Genomic DNA, 17168 nt, shown 5'->3' on the forward strand with positions numbered 1-17168 from the left:
TCTTTATATTTCATTTATCCCATTTGACAGAATGGCAGCGAGTGAATACTTCCTCTCTCGGGTGTCCTCGAGCATTACCAGCAGGTATCCTACATACCTGTAGCTACTTTATTATTCTGCCAAACTATAGAGATCTAGTTTTGTTCATTTCATATTGTTTGTCAGCCTCACTGGCTCCTTGTTCATCATTTATGTTCTTCTTTTGATTGTCCTCGGTTATTTAGTATCCTGCTGTGACTTGCGCAGCTTGAAACAATGTCAGATTTTCCATTTCTCTCTCTCCCCCCCACTTCCCAGTCAATAGCCTGAAGAAATTTTAAGTGCTGGAATTGAGTGCTTTAAGCACAGGTTCACTACTAATGTAATAGCCCAAGAGACCTCCCTAGTATACTTGCTTCATGATTTCCAGAGCTGTGGTTTGTGAAATGTGCCTCAAGAATTACTTTAGCTATTTCATGTCCTAGAATATTTTGGCTCCTAGCTATATAACAGCCAGCAATTTACATAGCACTATAAAGTTCGCAAAGTGTTTAAATTATAGTATATCACTTAATAGCATTAATAGTAGCTATATTTTGTTTGTAACTTTTAAAGTTGTAAAGTGCTTTATAGATCTCATTTGATTCTCACGATAATCCTGGTAGGTAGGTATTATTATTATCCCATTTTACAGATGATGAAACTGAGCCTCAGAGAGATTAAGTGAATTAGTCATGATCACACAGCTACTAAGTTTCAGAAGTGGGAAAGGAATCTGGGCCTTCCTGCCACTCTACGTACTATGCCATAACGCCTTGCCTGAGGTAATATTGTGGAGTATGTCGTTTATCAACAGTGCCCCCCTCCATCTCTTTTCCCCATTTTTCTACTCCATCTCCCAGTTAGCATTCTTTTTTGATGTCCTTTTGACATTGTGTCCTCTAAAGCATGAACTTCATTTTGGGCACTGCTTCCAGAGACTATGATACATTCTTCTGAACAGCTTTATTGATGGCAAACCAATCAATCAATAAAAAATTTAAAGTTCCTACTACGTACCAGGAATTGTACTGGCACTCAAATGGATCTAACATCTCCTCAATTCAAGAGTTCCCTCCAATGATTCAGATTGCAGCCCATCCATACCTGCTCATCCTTAACAAATCTCATCCATGTCCTCCCCAAAGTTCTCCATATTCAGGCACCATGATGGAGGTCCTCCTCACTTTCTGCCAACATTACAAAGGTCCCAGTGGGGCTCTTTGGACATACACCTATCATCGCTCTTTCATTACATAATCAGTCCATCATATCTTTCTGACATATAATTTCTTGATGATATTTTTCATTGCTAGTCTTCAAATTTCCTTGTTGATTATATGTAGTACTGTGCTTACACTCGATATCTGCCTTTTCATTTCCCTCTATGTGATGCTCAGCTTTAGTTCTTTGGAGGTAGTGATGTTCTTGGTCTCACTGCCATACCAAAATACTAACAAAATGTTTGTATTGAAAAGATGGACCTTGTTGTTGTGGGAAGGTTAAGGTCATGAAAAGTGTATTGCAATTTCCCAAAGCAACCCAGCTTTATGATAGGCATTGGGAATCAAATATGAAGAAAACAATCACTACTTTCAAGGAACTTAAATTCTAATAAATCATCAATCTTTGAGCATGAATATAATTTTTCTTAGAGGATTGTAGTTTTTTATTTTATTTTTAATTTATGGAATAAAACAAGTATTTCCATAACACAGTACAATAAAAAAGATGATTGTATACAAACTACAAATCTACTATGCACAGCTTGCTATTCCTTTCAAATATAGAACAAAATCATGTAAGTTTCTTTTTTCCTTTTTTTCTTCTCCCCCCAACCCTACCCTAGAGATGGCAACATTAGACATAAATAGGCATATATATGTATGTATATATGTCTATCTATCTATATATATATGTAAAATTACTCAATACATACTTCTGTTTTTCAGTTCTTTCTCTGGATGCAGATAGCATCTTTTTTCATATGTCCTTTATAGTTAATCTGGGTATTTATAATAGACAAAATAAATTATTTGCTCAAAACCATTCTTAAAACAATATTGTTGTTACTGTATAAAATGTTCTCTTGGTTCTGCTCATTTCACTCTTCATTACTTTATGTAAGTCTTTTCATGTTTTTCTAAAATCATTGAGCTCATTATTTCTTATTGTGCCGTAGTATTCCATCACAATCATATACCACAACTTGTTCAGCCACTCCCCATTTGATGGGCACCCCTGCAATTTCCAGTTCTTTGCCACCACAAAGAGAGCTGCTATAAATACTTAAGAACATAAAGGTTCTTTTCCTTTTCCCCTAATCATCTTTGGAAATAGACCAAGTAGAGGCATTGCTGGGTCAAAGAACATAGGTAGTTTAATAAGGTTTTGGGCACAGTTTCAGATTACTCTCCAAAATGTTTGTATCAGTTCGCAGTTCCATCAACAATGAATTAGTGTTCCAATTTTTCCACATTTTCTCCAACATTTGTCACCCTTGAAAATTTAGGAAACATCCCCGCCAAACAAGGATCCAAATCTAGTGAATGAGGGTGAATTATTAGGCTGGGTAACCCCATTTTTGTAGTTTTTTTAAAGAAGAATATCTGTTGAGTATAAAACAACAAAAGAGGTTGTTTTGTTTGCCTTTTAGCTGGCTTTGAACATAATTTAAAAAAAGGAATTATAGAAATGTTTTATCTATTGTCAGCTCTAGCCAGACTAGATATCTCAATGAAGGCAAATTTAGGCTAGATATAAGGAAAAAGCTCCCCTACAATTAGATTTGTTCAATAATGGAGTGGGTTGCCACAGGATATAGTCCTTCATTGGAGGTCTTTAAGCCTAAGCTGAATAACTGTTTGTTTTGTGTGTTGTAGGGGAATTTTTTTTCCAGGTATAGGCTGGACTAGATAGTCATCAAAGTAGTTCTCCACCCCACCCCCCAATGTGGTTCTGCAATTCTGTAGCATAGAGTCGCCTTGTAGTCAGGAAATTAAGGTTTTAACTAATTAAAACCCACCTCTAACATATATTTGCTCTGTGACTCTGGACAAGTCACACAGTATATGGTGCACCGTAAGAGCTTATTAAATGCTTGTTCACTGGCTGATTGACTTACTGTACTTAAAACAACTCTATAAGTTAAGAGAACTCATCTGAAAGTTCCCTATATCAATGAAATTGCAGGTTCAGTTCCTATCTTGGTTACTACTCTGCTTCTCCAACAATAACATTTAGGCCTCTGCCTATTCCTATTCACTTACTGTAATTGTAACTACATTTAATCTAATGCCACCATTGGTTTGAAGTATTCTTAGAAGTTTTGTGGATCAGCTTGGGAATCAAAATTTTCTTCTCTGCTCTCATGTCCTTCTTTCCCATAGCTGCCAAAATAATCTCTAAAATGCCCAGGGCCAATCACGCCATTTTCTTGCTCTAAAATCCTCAGTGGCTCTCTATTACTAAGAAGATAAAATGAGTACTTAGCTCAGCATTTAGGGCTTTCCATAATCACGTGTCAGACATCTTTTGCAGTCTTATTTTACATCACACTTTTTCATACAGTCTCTGTTCTAGCCAAATTAGATTACTAAAATCTCCTCAGTCTTGTCCTCTTCCATTCACACAAACCTCTGTCTATACCTGGATTGCAGCTTTTCTTATCTCTGCCTGTAAGGAAGTCCTTTTTCTATCTTCATGAGCTAGCCCAGGTGCTTGCTACCTCTCATTTGAAGCCTGCCCTGATGCCCCAACCTGAAAACAATGTCAAATTTTCCTTGCCTCTCTCTTTCCATTCTTTACCACACCCTGGATTGTATCATACTCATTTGTGTATATGGAACTGAATCCTTTTTCATCTTTCTCTTCCCAATGCCCAACATAGTTCTCATCGTCATAGAGCTTATATCCTATTTGGGTGGGACAGGATGATGGGGAATTCAACATGTACACAAATGCACAAATACAGGGTAATTTGAGGTAGGAGAAAAGACCTTGGATGGAATCAAAAGAAGATGACACCAGAGCTAAGCCTTGAAGGAAGATGAATGTTTATATGATGCAGAGGCAAAGGGAATTTCCCAGGCATGAGGATGAGCCTGTGTAAAAGCATAGAGACAAGAAATGGAGTCCTGGGTTTGAGGAACATCTAGCAGAGCAGTATGGCTGGAACAGATAATGCATGAAAGGGAACTCAATGTGAAGTGAGTCTGGAAATTAAACAATTAATCAATAAGCATTTATAAACACCTACTATGTGCCAGGCACTGTGCTAAGCCCTGGGGATACAAAAAGAGGTAAAAGACAGCCTTTGAATTCATGACCAAACAGGAGATAGAGAACATTATGAAATGCAAAATAGATAATTTTGATTACATTAAATTGAAAAATTTTTGCACAAAAAAAGCCAATGCAACCAAGATTAGAAGGAAAGTAGAAAATTGGGAAATAATTTTTACAACCAGTGTCTCTGATAAGGGCCTCATTTCTAAAATATATAGAGAATTAAGTCAAATTTATAAGAATTCAAGTCATTCCCCAATTGATAAATGGTCAAAAGATATGAATAGGCAAGTTTCAGGTGAAGAAATTAAAGCATTCTATAGTCATATGAAAAAATGCTCTAAATCACTATTAATTAGAGAAATGCAAATCAAAACGACTCTGAGGTACCACATCACACCTATCAGATTGGCCAATGTGACAAAACAGGAAAATGATAAATGTCGGAGAAAATGTGGGAAAGTTGGAATACTAATGCATTGTCGGTGGAGTTGTGAACTGATCCAACCATTCTGGGGAGTAATCTGGAACTATGCCCAAAGGGTTGTACAAATGCGCACACCTTTTGACCCAGCAATAGCACTTCTAGAGCTGTATCCCAAAGAGATCATACAAATGGGAAAAGGACCCACATGTACAAAAATATTTATAGCAGCTCTTTTTGTGGTGTCAAAGAATTGGAAATTGAGGGGATGCCCATCAATTGGGGAATGGTTGAACAAGTTGTGGTATATGAATGTAATGGAATACTATTGTGCAGTAAGAAATGAGGAGCAGGCAGACTTCAGAAAAAACTGGAAAGACTTGTACAGACTGATGCTGAGTGAAGTGAGCAGAACCAGGAGAACATTGTACACATTAACAGTCATGTTGTGTGGTGACTAATATTGATAGACTTAACCCTTCTCAGCAATACAAGAATCTAAGACATCTCCAAAAGTCTCATGATGGAAAATGCTATCCGCATTCAAATAAAGAACTATGGAGTTTGAATGCAGGTCGAAGCATATTATTTGCTCTATTTTTTTCTTCTGTTTTGTTTTGTTTCTTTCTTGTGGTTCCTTCTATTGATTGTAATTCTTCCTTACAACATGACTAATGTGAAAATATGTTTAATAGGAATGTATGTGTATAGCCTGTATCAGATTGCATGCCGTCTTGGGGAGGGAAGTGGAGAGGGAGGGCGAGAAAAATTTAAAAGTCAAAAGCTTATGGAAATGATTGTTGATAAATCAAAATAAATTAATTAATAAGACAGCCTTTGTCCTCAAGGAGCTTACAATCTAAGTTGGTTGTCAACAAATTGGAAAGCCTATTAATGTCAGACTGAGGCATTTATACTTATTTTTATCATAGTGGCAATAGGGAGCTGCTGGAGATTTTTGGGCAGAGTAATTGGCATGGTAAGGCTTAGGAGAATTATTTTGGTGGTTGTGTGTAGGATTAATTGGAGAGGGAAAAGATTAGAAACAGGGAGGCCAATTAGGAAGTTACAATAATAGTCCAATTACAATTACAACAGTTCAGGTAAGAGACAGTGCAGACCTGAGTTAGGGTAGTGGCTGTGTGATTTTAGAGAAGGGATTGTTGAAGTAGAATAGATAAGACTGTACAACTGATTAAATACAGAGTGGAGGAAAGGGAAGAATAAGAATCAGGAATGATGGAAATGTCTTTGAAAGAAAAAAGGGAAGTTTGGATAAGGGAATATATTGAATTCTGTTTTCAAACATCGAGTTTGAGACACATCCAAGAGATATCCAATAGGTAGACAGATGGTGATGTTAGACTGTACAGGAAAGAAAATTAGGTTAGGAAGACATCTATATATAGAAGATATCTGAATTCATGGAACCTGATGAGATGCCTAAGGGAGAGAGTGGTGAGAGAGAAGTGAGCCCTAGACAAAACTTTGGTGGCAATGAGAGAGAGGTATCATTCCAAGATGTAGGATCCTTTTCCAGTCTCAGCAACCATGGCCCTGCTTTTAGCTTGAACCCTTCCAAAAGCATACAAAAGGAGGAGAGAAGGAGGAGAAAAAAGAGGGGGGAAAGGAAGGGAAAGAGGTTAGAAAAAGCAGAAAAATAAAGAGGAGAGTGAAGGAGAGTAAGGGAGGGAGGGAGAGAGAGTTTTGGAGTGGTGGAGGGGAGCTGTTTTTAATTTTGATATCCCATCTTGGAACTTTGAACATTTTCTCGTAAAAAACAGTTCTAAAGGGTATATAGGGTATATAGTAATAGAATTATATAATCTAATACAGGCCACACGGGCTTTTATGGCCTGACTTGACAACCTAGCTGTCTGTTGTAATATTGTTTCTGGGACACAATATATCCTGGGCTCTGAACAATTGACTTAACAGATGAACTTTTGGAACACAAAATCATTGGGGACCAGTTGGCTGTTATCTTTATTTCACATTTACTTCTAGCATATTTCTTTCTGTTCATCCCAAGTGTAGATGTTTCATAAACAGTCTTTGTAAGCCAGGTCACTAAGTTGTCAGATCATGAGGCCCAAGGGAAACCCAAGATGTGAAACTATTGTTACTCTCTGATAGCCTGGCATAATCCTGGCTCAGTACTTTCCCAGGGCAATGTGAGCTCCAAGCAGCCAAAGCACAAAAGGAAGAATTTAAAGAAGAGATGGTGGGGGAAGCTGGCATTTTCTCTATTGCTTTTCTAATTTTATTCCATTACCCTTGCCTTATTAATGAAAGTTTACTCTATAGTTGGTCCCAGGGTATTCCTGCCCTCCCCACCCCACTCCCCACTCCATGCCTAAAATGTGCTCCTTCCTCACCTCTGCCTCTTACAATAGTTATTCCTTCAAATTCCTTCAAAGCTTGACTTAAATGTTATGTCTTACATGGGAACTCTCCTGATTACCCCAGCTGTTAGGGCAAGCCTCTCCTCAAATGGCCTTGTATTAATTTTGTATATGTTGTATATATTGTCTTTTAAATCACGCAAGAATATCCTGCTGTGGTTCCAGGCCTTCTTGGAAATCCATAAATTTATTTGTCTCATCAGGTATTGCTTGATTTTCATTTTTATTGCAATATTTATACATAGATGCTTTGATTCTTTTAGCTGACCTTAAGGCCATATTCTCTTCTTTTATTAATATCCTCCCTCTTGGTCTATTTGTTTATAATTAAGGTATGTAACTGAGATTACTTCCTTGGGATATCTTTGGCAATTTCAGTCTTTTCCCCCTTATTTTCCCTTATTGGTCGCTTTCTGACTCCTTCCCTTTTGATTGTACTTTCCCTGGAGGATAGACTTCAAAGTCATCTTGACCTCTTCTCACACTGGACAATTCACGTTTTGCCAGCCTCCATTTCTCCCCCAAGTGACTTCTTGGAGGAAGGAATTGCTCTTTTACTCTGACATCAGGTTCTTATTCAGCTGGCTTGGTAGAATGCTACATGGCCACACACACACACACACACACACACACACTGCCTTAAAGTCCCCCTGTTCATCATTTCTCAGAGCTCATTATGGCACATACACACACACACATATACACACACTGTCTTTATTGATACACATACATACACATTCAGGTTTTTGTGTCATAGACTATAGTGTCGGCCAGATTTGCTTTATTTCTTACTCATAGCTCCTATTTTAGAGAAGTTTGGGAGATCACATGTGTGTGTGTGTGTGTGTGTGTGTGTGTCTGTATTTCTATCTATTTATATGCACATGCTGTCTTTCCTGATAGCATGTAAAATCCTTGAGGGCAGGCTGTGTCACTGTGCCCCTGCCAGTGCCTGGTATATAATAGATGCTTAATAAATGATGGTTAGTTGATTATAGGATGGTAGAATCAGTAAAATCCCACTTTTGGGGAAGGGATCTCAGAAGTCACCTAGTCCAATCCATGAAAGAATTATTATTTAACTGGAAGAGTGAGAACAAAAACAATGGATTTGAGGTTGACCTCTTTGCAGAAAAGTTTAATTCTGAGGGCCATATAGATAGGGCAGAAAGAGGATAACTAGGTCTGACTTGATGGTATCTGGCAAATAGAAAGAGAGGGAGTGTAGGTGAGATAGATAAACAGTAAGTGGACAGAAGACCTTGCAGGTATCTCACAATGCCAGGAATTATAGGGTAGATCATAGGCAGAAAAAAAGATAGGGCCAAGAAATAATTTTATGTGGGGACTAGCAGAAATGTCATCTATAATTAAGCACTCCACCACAAATACAAACACAGATTGGTTAAACAACAACAAAAACAACAATCTCTTTTTCTGTTGAGAATAAGCACAGGCTGAGGACTTTCCTCCTCTCTTTCAAATGTCAAAAGTAAAAATCCTTGGCACACGACTTTTCAAAAGTTTCCAACCCTTGGTTTAGATGGGAAAGTCCCTTAATGAACTCTGAAAATAAGGTCTGAGTTAAATAAATTTGACTTAAGCCCAGTTTGAGAAATAGAGACCACTGACTCTGGAGTTGGAGGGTATGGGTTCAAATCCTGCCTCTGATGCATACTACCTCTGCTTCTTGGCACATTATTTAACCTCTTTGGGTTTACATTTACTTTTTGGCAAAATGATGGGATTGGACCAGATGGCTAGCCTAGATATACAGGATCCTATGATTCCTTCTGTGTTGCCTGCCCTCAGTTTTTAAAGATAGGCTTGCCTACTGTGCCATGGAAGCCTTGCCCAGATCAAGGCAAAGACAATTCCATTTATTACAATCCTTCAAAAAGGAAAAAAAAAGCTCTATTCCTAGCCTTCCATCTCATGGACTTGGGAGCTATGAGCAGAAGAACACCAACTAATCATTATGACTGACCAATATTTCAGTTATCAGGCTTGTTTTAGGCCAGTGATTCTTGAGCTTTCTCTGCCTAGGGCTAGAACTTTAATTTGAACAAACCCAAGCCAGCTATTTCCTCATCTCTTGCTATGTGAATAACTATTTACTAGACTTTAACTCATTTGGAGTGGAGAGGAGAAGACTCAATTTATGTTGTGCACCTCTTCTGGTGTCTAACAAAATTCAAAGACCTCTTTCAAATAATTAAGAACATAAACAAATATGTATTAAGTGCTTAGCATAACATATTACTGTTTATGTAATGTCTCCCTTTCCCTTCCCTCTCCTTTTCTCCTTTTTTTTCCTTTTCTTTCCTTCTCTTTTTACAGTACTTTTTGGTATTTGTGCAAGGAGGTGCCACAGTTATACAGAGCAGTTTCTATGTGTTGGCATTTTGAAACAGGCCCAGGGGCAAGTGCTATGAACCAAGACCTCAAATCAGATTTTTGAGCCAAATTCAGTTGATTGGTAGGTGAAACTCTAGGACAAAGCTGTTAAACATGCAGCCTGCAGGCCACAGATGGTCCACAATACCCTCAATTATAGTAGGAATCTGATTAAAATGTAATTGGGAAATATTTAATAAAATAAATCAAAATACAATAAAACATAGAGAATGATAATATTTGGTTCCATAAGTCAACATACAGGGGATCCTTATATGTGGTTTAGTGGCCCCTGTTTCTATCTACATTTGACATCACTGTTCTAGGACCGCACTCTATAAAGAGAAGACAACTACAAGATACAGTGACGTAACTTAATTAATTAAAGGCAACTTAATTAATTTTTCTTGCTAACTAGTTCCTTATTCTGTGCTGCTAAAGCATAGGATAATAGATTTAGAGCTAGAAGGGCCTTAGAGACTATCAAGTCTATTCCTCTCATTTTACATTACAAGAAACTGAGGCATGGAGCAGTTAAATGCTTGGTCAGGGTCATACATCCAGGAAGTATCTGAGGTAAGGATTTGAAGCCAGGTATTCCTGCCTCCAAGTCCAGTGCTCTATCCACTATTCCATGTTGCCTTTCCCATGTTTTAAGTATCCTCTAAGTTTCAGTGCCCTGACACAGAATCTTGACCACTATGCTCCATTTGTGACTATATGAAGTCTGTCATACCATTTAAAAAAACAAACAAGCAAAGAAACAATGTTGTCCTTTACAGAGGAATTGCATTAGACCAAACTATCATTTGCCTGGTGCCTAGTACCGTTTTCTCTGTTCTTGAATCTAGGTTGCCTTCAGCATCTTTTCCTTCCTTCTGAATAGGAGGAAGTCCTTGGGTTTGGTTACTATTGACCTCTGGTTTGACTGGACACTCCATCCTACTTATTCTTTTGCATTTCTACTTGGACCATGGGGAGCCAGAAGGGTTGTCTCCTGTTAATTTCCTACCCTGACCCTTTTCCCCCATCCTCACTGGTTGGGCATCAGCATGGGGGATCTTACTTCTTTCTTCCTCTCTCACTATGCAAAACCTAAATTAGCACTCTTGCTGTAACTGTATTTTCCTTAGTTAGTTAGTTGGTTTTTGCCTCTAGGCAGATAGGTGGCATAGTGGATAGAGTGCTGGGCCAGAAGTCAGGAAGACTCATCTTCCTGAGTTCAAATCCAGTGTCAGACTCTTACTTGCTATATTACCCTGGGCAAGTCATTTCACCCTCAGTTTCCTCATCTGTAAAATGAGCTGGAGAAAGAAATGGCAAATCATTCCAATATCTTTGCCAAGAAAACCTCAAATGGGGTCATAAAAAGTCAGACATGACTAAACAACAACAAAAATATTTGAGGAGGATCCTTTAAGTATATTTGAGGGGGATCTAAGCAACTAAGTGGCACAGCGTTTTCAGTGGTGGTCTGGATTCAGCAAGACATGAGTTCAAATTTGGCCTCAGTCCCCAAATACCTATGTGATCCTGGGCAAGTTGTTTAACTGCTGTCTATCTCAGTTTCCTCATTTGTAAAATGAGGGTAATAATAGCGTCTACCTCCTGGGGTTGTTGAGAGGATCAAATGAGATAATAAATGTAAAGCATTAAGCATAGCACCTAGTAGGTACTCAATAAATCGTTATTTCTTTTTTTCCTAAGAAGTAGCAGGGGTATAATAGATAGAGATCTGGTCTGGGAGTCAGAATGAGTTTAAGTTCCATCTCTGATACATATTAGCTGTGTGACACTGGCTAACTCACTTAGCCTCTGAGTGCCCCCAAGCAACTCTGACTGTAAGTTCAGAGCCGATGCCAATCAACATCAGTAGAGGCAGTTTATGCACAGAGAGTTCCCCATCCCAAGGGTTCAAATAATCCCTGTTCTGGCCCAAAAACAACAAAAAGGAGATATCCTAACCACCATTACAAGAACTACAAAAAGCGTTTTTTTTCTGCCTGTCTTGGCAAACACTGATTTTAGACCATTAAGCTAGCTGGCTGACATAAAACAGAGACAGTTTTATAGAAGCCATAGGATTTTGAATGATGCCATATGTTATTAGGGGTGGTCTGGCCTAAGGGAGATCTCAAGAGCACATCCATCTCTGGAATTCTACTTAAAACTTTCCCCAGCCACTTTCAGTGGGGCCTATTGAGCAATAAGCTAGGAACAATGTTCATCAACAGGAAAAGGTGATGGCCAACAATTAATCCACATTGAAGAATCAAGTTTTCTGAGATTTCCCCAATAATGGGCCATGGGATTTGTCAACCCCTCAATGAGGACCACTATCTATAAAGTTTAGTACAATCATCATCATCATCACTGTCATCATCATCTAATATTTATATTGGGCCTACTATGTGCCAGGCACTATTCTAAGCACTTTACAAATATTATCTCATTTGATTCTCACAAGAAGTCTGGGAGGTAGGTGCTATTATTATCTTCATTTTATAGTTGAAGAAACTGAGGCAAAAGTGACTTGCCCAGCTAGTCAAAGTGTCAGAGGCCAGATCTGAACTCAGCCTTCCTGACTCCAGGCTCTGGAACTTTATTCACCTAGCTGCACAAGGTTACAAGTCAACAAGTGTTGTAAAAAGTAAATGGATGGGAGAGGATTCTGGGAAGATGGGGCAGTAGGTCAGAAAACTTTCAGCTCTCCCAATTTCCTCCACAAAATAAAGACAGAACATCACCTCTGACGGAATGTAGAGCAGCTGAAATAAATAAAAGTTAGGGTTAAGGGGCAGCTAGGTGGTACAGTGGATAGAGCACCATTCCTGAAGTCAGGAGGTCCTGAGTTCCAATATGGCCTCAGACCAAACACTTGACACTTACTAGCTGTGTGACCCTGGGCAAGTCGCTTAACCCCAATTGCCTAAAAAAAAAAAAACAAAAAACAAAAAACAAGCAAAAAAAAAAGTTAGGGTTAAGCAGTTGTTCTTCTAAGACAACTTGAGAAGACCCCAGGAAAGATCAGACCTCCAAGGGTGGAAGTTCAGCCTGAATGAAGTGCCAACACCTCCAGGCTGATTCTGCAGAATCAACCAAAAACAAACCCTGGGGGCAGCTGGGTTGGGAGGCAGCCTTAGCCTTAGAAACTGTCATCTCAGGACAGCCCTCAGACTGAGTAGGAGAAAATTGAAGTACCTTCCACTGTTGAGGGATGCCAAGTACAACTGTGCTGACCAGAAGCTTACCAGGCTGTGGCTGTGGAGAGAAGGAGCTAGCACATATTTGGTGAATGTAGTAGCGGAGGGGCGGGAATCCTCTTGGCTGTGGGTACTTGCAGCAGAGCTGATAGGAGAGCAGACAGGGCAGCTGTAGTTTGCAGCCAGCAGAGGGACAGTGTGGCTAGGGGCCCTAGCCATGGCTTAAGAGTGGAGAGGAGTGCCCAAGGTTAAGCCCTGGGACAGACCTCAGAAAATAACAGTAAGAAGGACCTGATGCTTGAGGCATCATTCCCCATACCTCAGGACTCTAAATCAAGAAAATTATGAAAAGAAAGTCAACCAACTTGAAATAGAGAATCAAAAAGTTATGGAAGAAAATAATTCCTTAAAAACTAGAAATGAGCAAAAGGAAGCTAATGATGTTCTAAAACACCAAGAAATAATAAGACAAAATCAAAAGAATGAAAAAACAGAAGAGAATATGAAACCTCTCATCAGAAAAACAACAGACAAGGAGAAATAATATAAAAATAGTTGGACTACATGAAAATTATGACAAAAAAATCGTGATACAAAATTACATGAAATTATCAGGGAAAATTGCCCTAAAGTTATAGAATAAGAAGACAAAGTAAAAATAAAAAAAAATCCACCAATCACCACCTGAAAGAGATCCCAGGAGGAAAACTTATGGGAATATCATAGCCAAGTTTCAAATCTCCCAGGTTAAGGAGAAAATATTGGCAGCAACAAGAAAAAAAAAACAATTTAAATATCACGGAGCTACAATAAGCATTACACAAGACCTAGCAATTACTATGTTGAAGGACCAAAGGTCTTGGGATACTATATTTCATAAAGCAAAAGAGCTGGGGTTACAACTAAGGGTAGCTTACCCAGCAAAGTTAACTATGGCCCTGAATGAAAAAAAAATGGACATTTAATAAACTGGCACTTGTGACAAAAACAGCAGAATTTAAGGGAAATTTTGACATATAACATCCAGGAGAAATATAAGGTAAACATTGAAGACCAATTATAAGGGATTCAATGAGGTCAAATTGTTTATTTATATGTGAAAATATTATCAGTGCTCTTATGACTGTCATCATTATTTGAGTTGTTTGAAAAAAAAGTATTGGGCTGAGGTGTGTATGTTGAGATGATTCTAAAAAATAAAACGGTGTGGGGAGAGATAAAAAGGAGTAATTATCTCATACAAATGAAGGTTAAAAGGAAAAATTGATACAGAAGAAGCTAGAAGCGGAGAGGGTGGGTTGTGATGAAACCATAACTCATTAGGAATGAGTTAAAGAGAGAACAACATATGTATCTAGAAAACGAAAGTCTTTTAAACACCAAAAGAAGTAAGAGGACAAGGGAGGGCAAGGGGAGAGGATACGGGAGGGACTGTTGGAAGGGTGGATAGGTTAAGTAATAGCAAGGAGTAAGGAGGGATAGGAATAGGATGAGAAGAATAGTGAGGAAAAACAGGAAAATGGAAAATACACAAGTAATTATAGCTTAAAATGTGAATGAGATGAATTTACCCATAAAATAGAAACTGATAGCAGATTAAAATTTTGAATTCAACAGTATGTTGCTTTCAGAAAACACTATAAAAATCAAAGATACACACAAAAGTAAAATAAAAGTCAGGAGTAGAATTTATTATGTAAAAAAAAGCAGGGGCAATAATCATGATCTCAGACAAAGTTAAAGCTAAAATAGATTTAATCGAAACAGAAAAATAGGGAAACTACACTATGTGTCAGCAAGTTATTTAATATTGTTTTAGACTATTTAAAATAACTAGACAGTCTAAAATACCTGAGAATATACCTGCCAAAACAGACACAGGAACTATTTGAACATAAATATAAAACACTTTTTATACAAATATAGTCAGATCTAAATAATTGAAGTAATATTTACTGTTTATGGGTAGGTAAAGCCAATATAATTTAAAAAAATGACACTTTCACCTAACTAATCTATTTGTTCAATGCCATTCCAAATAAATTGCTAAAAATAAAATCTTACTGAGTTAGAAAAAAATAGTAACAAAGTTCATATGGAAGAACAAAAGGTTAGGGACTTCCAAGAAACCAGGGAAAAAAGATGTGAAAGAAGCATATTCAACAATATCAGACCTTAAACTATATTGTAAGGTGAGAACTTTGTTGAAGTATAAAATGGATAATTTTGGTTATTTTAAATTAAAATTTTCTTGTATAAATAAAACTTATGCAGCCAAGAATAGAAGGAACATAGAAAATCAGGGAAAAAAAACATTCATAGATAATCTCTCAGATGTGATTGGGTTGGTATATCAATGTAGTATAGGAAATGATGAGCTGGTTGATTTAGAAAAATGGGAAAACTCTGACTTATGAAGGAAGATGCTGTCCACCTTCAGAGAAATAGATAAGTAAAAATAAGCATAGTATGGTCTTACACATATGTGTATGAGTGTATACATTTATGTATGTTTATAGATATCTAAATATGTGCTTATGTCTCTCTATCTGTATCTTCATACTTAATTGTAGCCTTCTTTAGGGTGGGGGTGAGGGGAAATAAAGTAAAAAGTGTACAGCAGAGAACAAAAGAAAGCCTAGAAGGAAGCAAAAAAAGGCCAGCAGCTTTGAAAGCAACATGTAGTATTTATTATATAGGTTTTCTTGAAATGGAAATTTATTGTTTTATATTGAATTCTCTCTTATGTTCTGCTGTGTACATGGCAATGTTTTTTTTTCTCATTTTGTATTTAAGTTTAAAATACATAATAAAATTTATGAAAAAAGTAAATGGACAAATCACAAAAAGGGCACTTTCCCACATTATATGACTCAGAATGTATGTATCTATACACACATGTACATAATACATATATGTCATCTGGGTGGCACAGCGAATAGAATGCCAGTCCTGGAGTCAGGAAGACTCATCTCTGGCCTCAGACACTTACTAGCTCTGTGACCCTGGGTGAGTCACTTAATCCTGTTTGCCTCAGTTTCCTCATCTCTAAAATGAGCTGGAGAAGGAAATAGCAAACCATTCCAGTATCTCTGCTAAGAAAACTCCAAGTGGGGTCATGAAGAGTCAGGCACAACTGAAAAATGACTCAACAACATAATAAATATATATGCATACTACATATATACATATATGTGTATATATATACCTATATACAGAAAGCACTATGGTCAAATTATTTAAATTATTATTGAGGAATATCATGTGATGGACAAACGTGTATTCTACTTAGTTATGGCCCAGACAGTCATTATTTGCATTGAGCAATTTAGTAGAAAAAATCAGAATGACAACCTGAGTAGATTTCTCATCCAGTTTGGTCAAAATTTTGTAACTAGTTTTGTTTATTTTTCCTGAGTTTTACTAGGAATTGTGCTGGGATTTTTAGAGCTCTTTCTTATTAGTTAGGTCTCATGCATCAGAAGGAAATATCCAGAGCTATGACAAGCTCTTTCTTGTCAGCGCCTCCCCCCCCATCTAAAAAACCAGAAATAGGGCAAGATACTCTGGTCAAATCTATTGGAAAGAAAGATTGTAGGATCAGATCTGCAAGGGAATTTAGAAGGTATCTAGTGCAACTGCTTTATGAGGAAACCGAGACCCTGAGAAGTCTAATATCCCATAGGCAGTGTTAGAGCTAGGATTTAAACTCAGGTCTTATGACTCCAAGATAAGTATTTTATGTTCAATATTCCTTCCATTGCTTTTCCTCAACCTGTTCTCTAGCATTCAGTCTTATAAATGCAGTAACAACTAGAGTAACATTTACATATAAAGAAGACATCCCTCCCACCCCAATCCATAGTTCTCTTGGTTGTTAGTATGATGCACCATCTGAGTTTCAAGATGGGAGATCCTAGTGTCTACTACCAGGTGTTCCATTCTTAGATGATGGAAGAGGGAGAGAATAAGCTAAGCCAGCGCCCTTGGATAGGTAATTCTAGCTCATGACTTTACCATTACTCATTCTTACTATTCTGATGTGTACTGTGCCTCAGCTGTGAAATATTAATAATAACTATTTGTGCAACATCTTAAAGTTTGCAGAGACCTTTATGTGATATAGTGAATAGAGTGACTTGGAGTCAGGAAGTCCTGGGTAATTCGAGCAATTACTGTGTGAGTCTGAACAAGTCATTTAACCTTCATCAGCCCATTTCTTCATCTATAAAGTGGAAATAATAATAACACCTACCTCACAGAGTTGTTGTGGGAATCAAATGAAGTAATTTATGTAAAGCACTTTGCAAACTTAAAAGCCCTATGCAAATGTTAGCTGTAATTATGTTAGCTCATTTGAGCCTCTCAATAACCCTTTGAGGTAGGTATTAAGATATTATTATCATCTTTATTTTTTAGCTGAGGAAACTGAAA

This window comes from Vombatus ursinus, unplaced genomic scaffold (genome assembly GCF_900497805.2).
Source record: "Vombatus ursinus unplaced genomic scaffold, bare-nosed wombat genome assembly UNPS02009835.1, whole genome shotgun sequence".
Classification (NCBI taxonomy): domain Eukaryota; kingdom Metazoa; phylum Chordata; class Mammalia; order Diprotodontia; family Vombatidae; genus Vombatus; species Vombatus ursinus.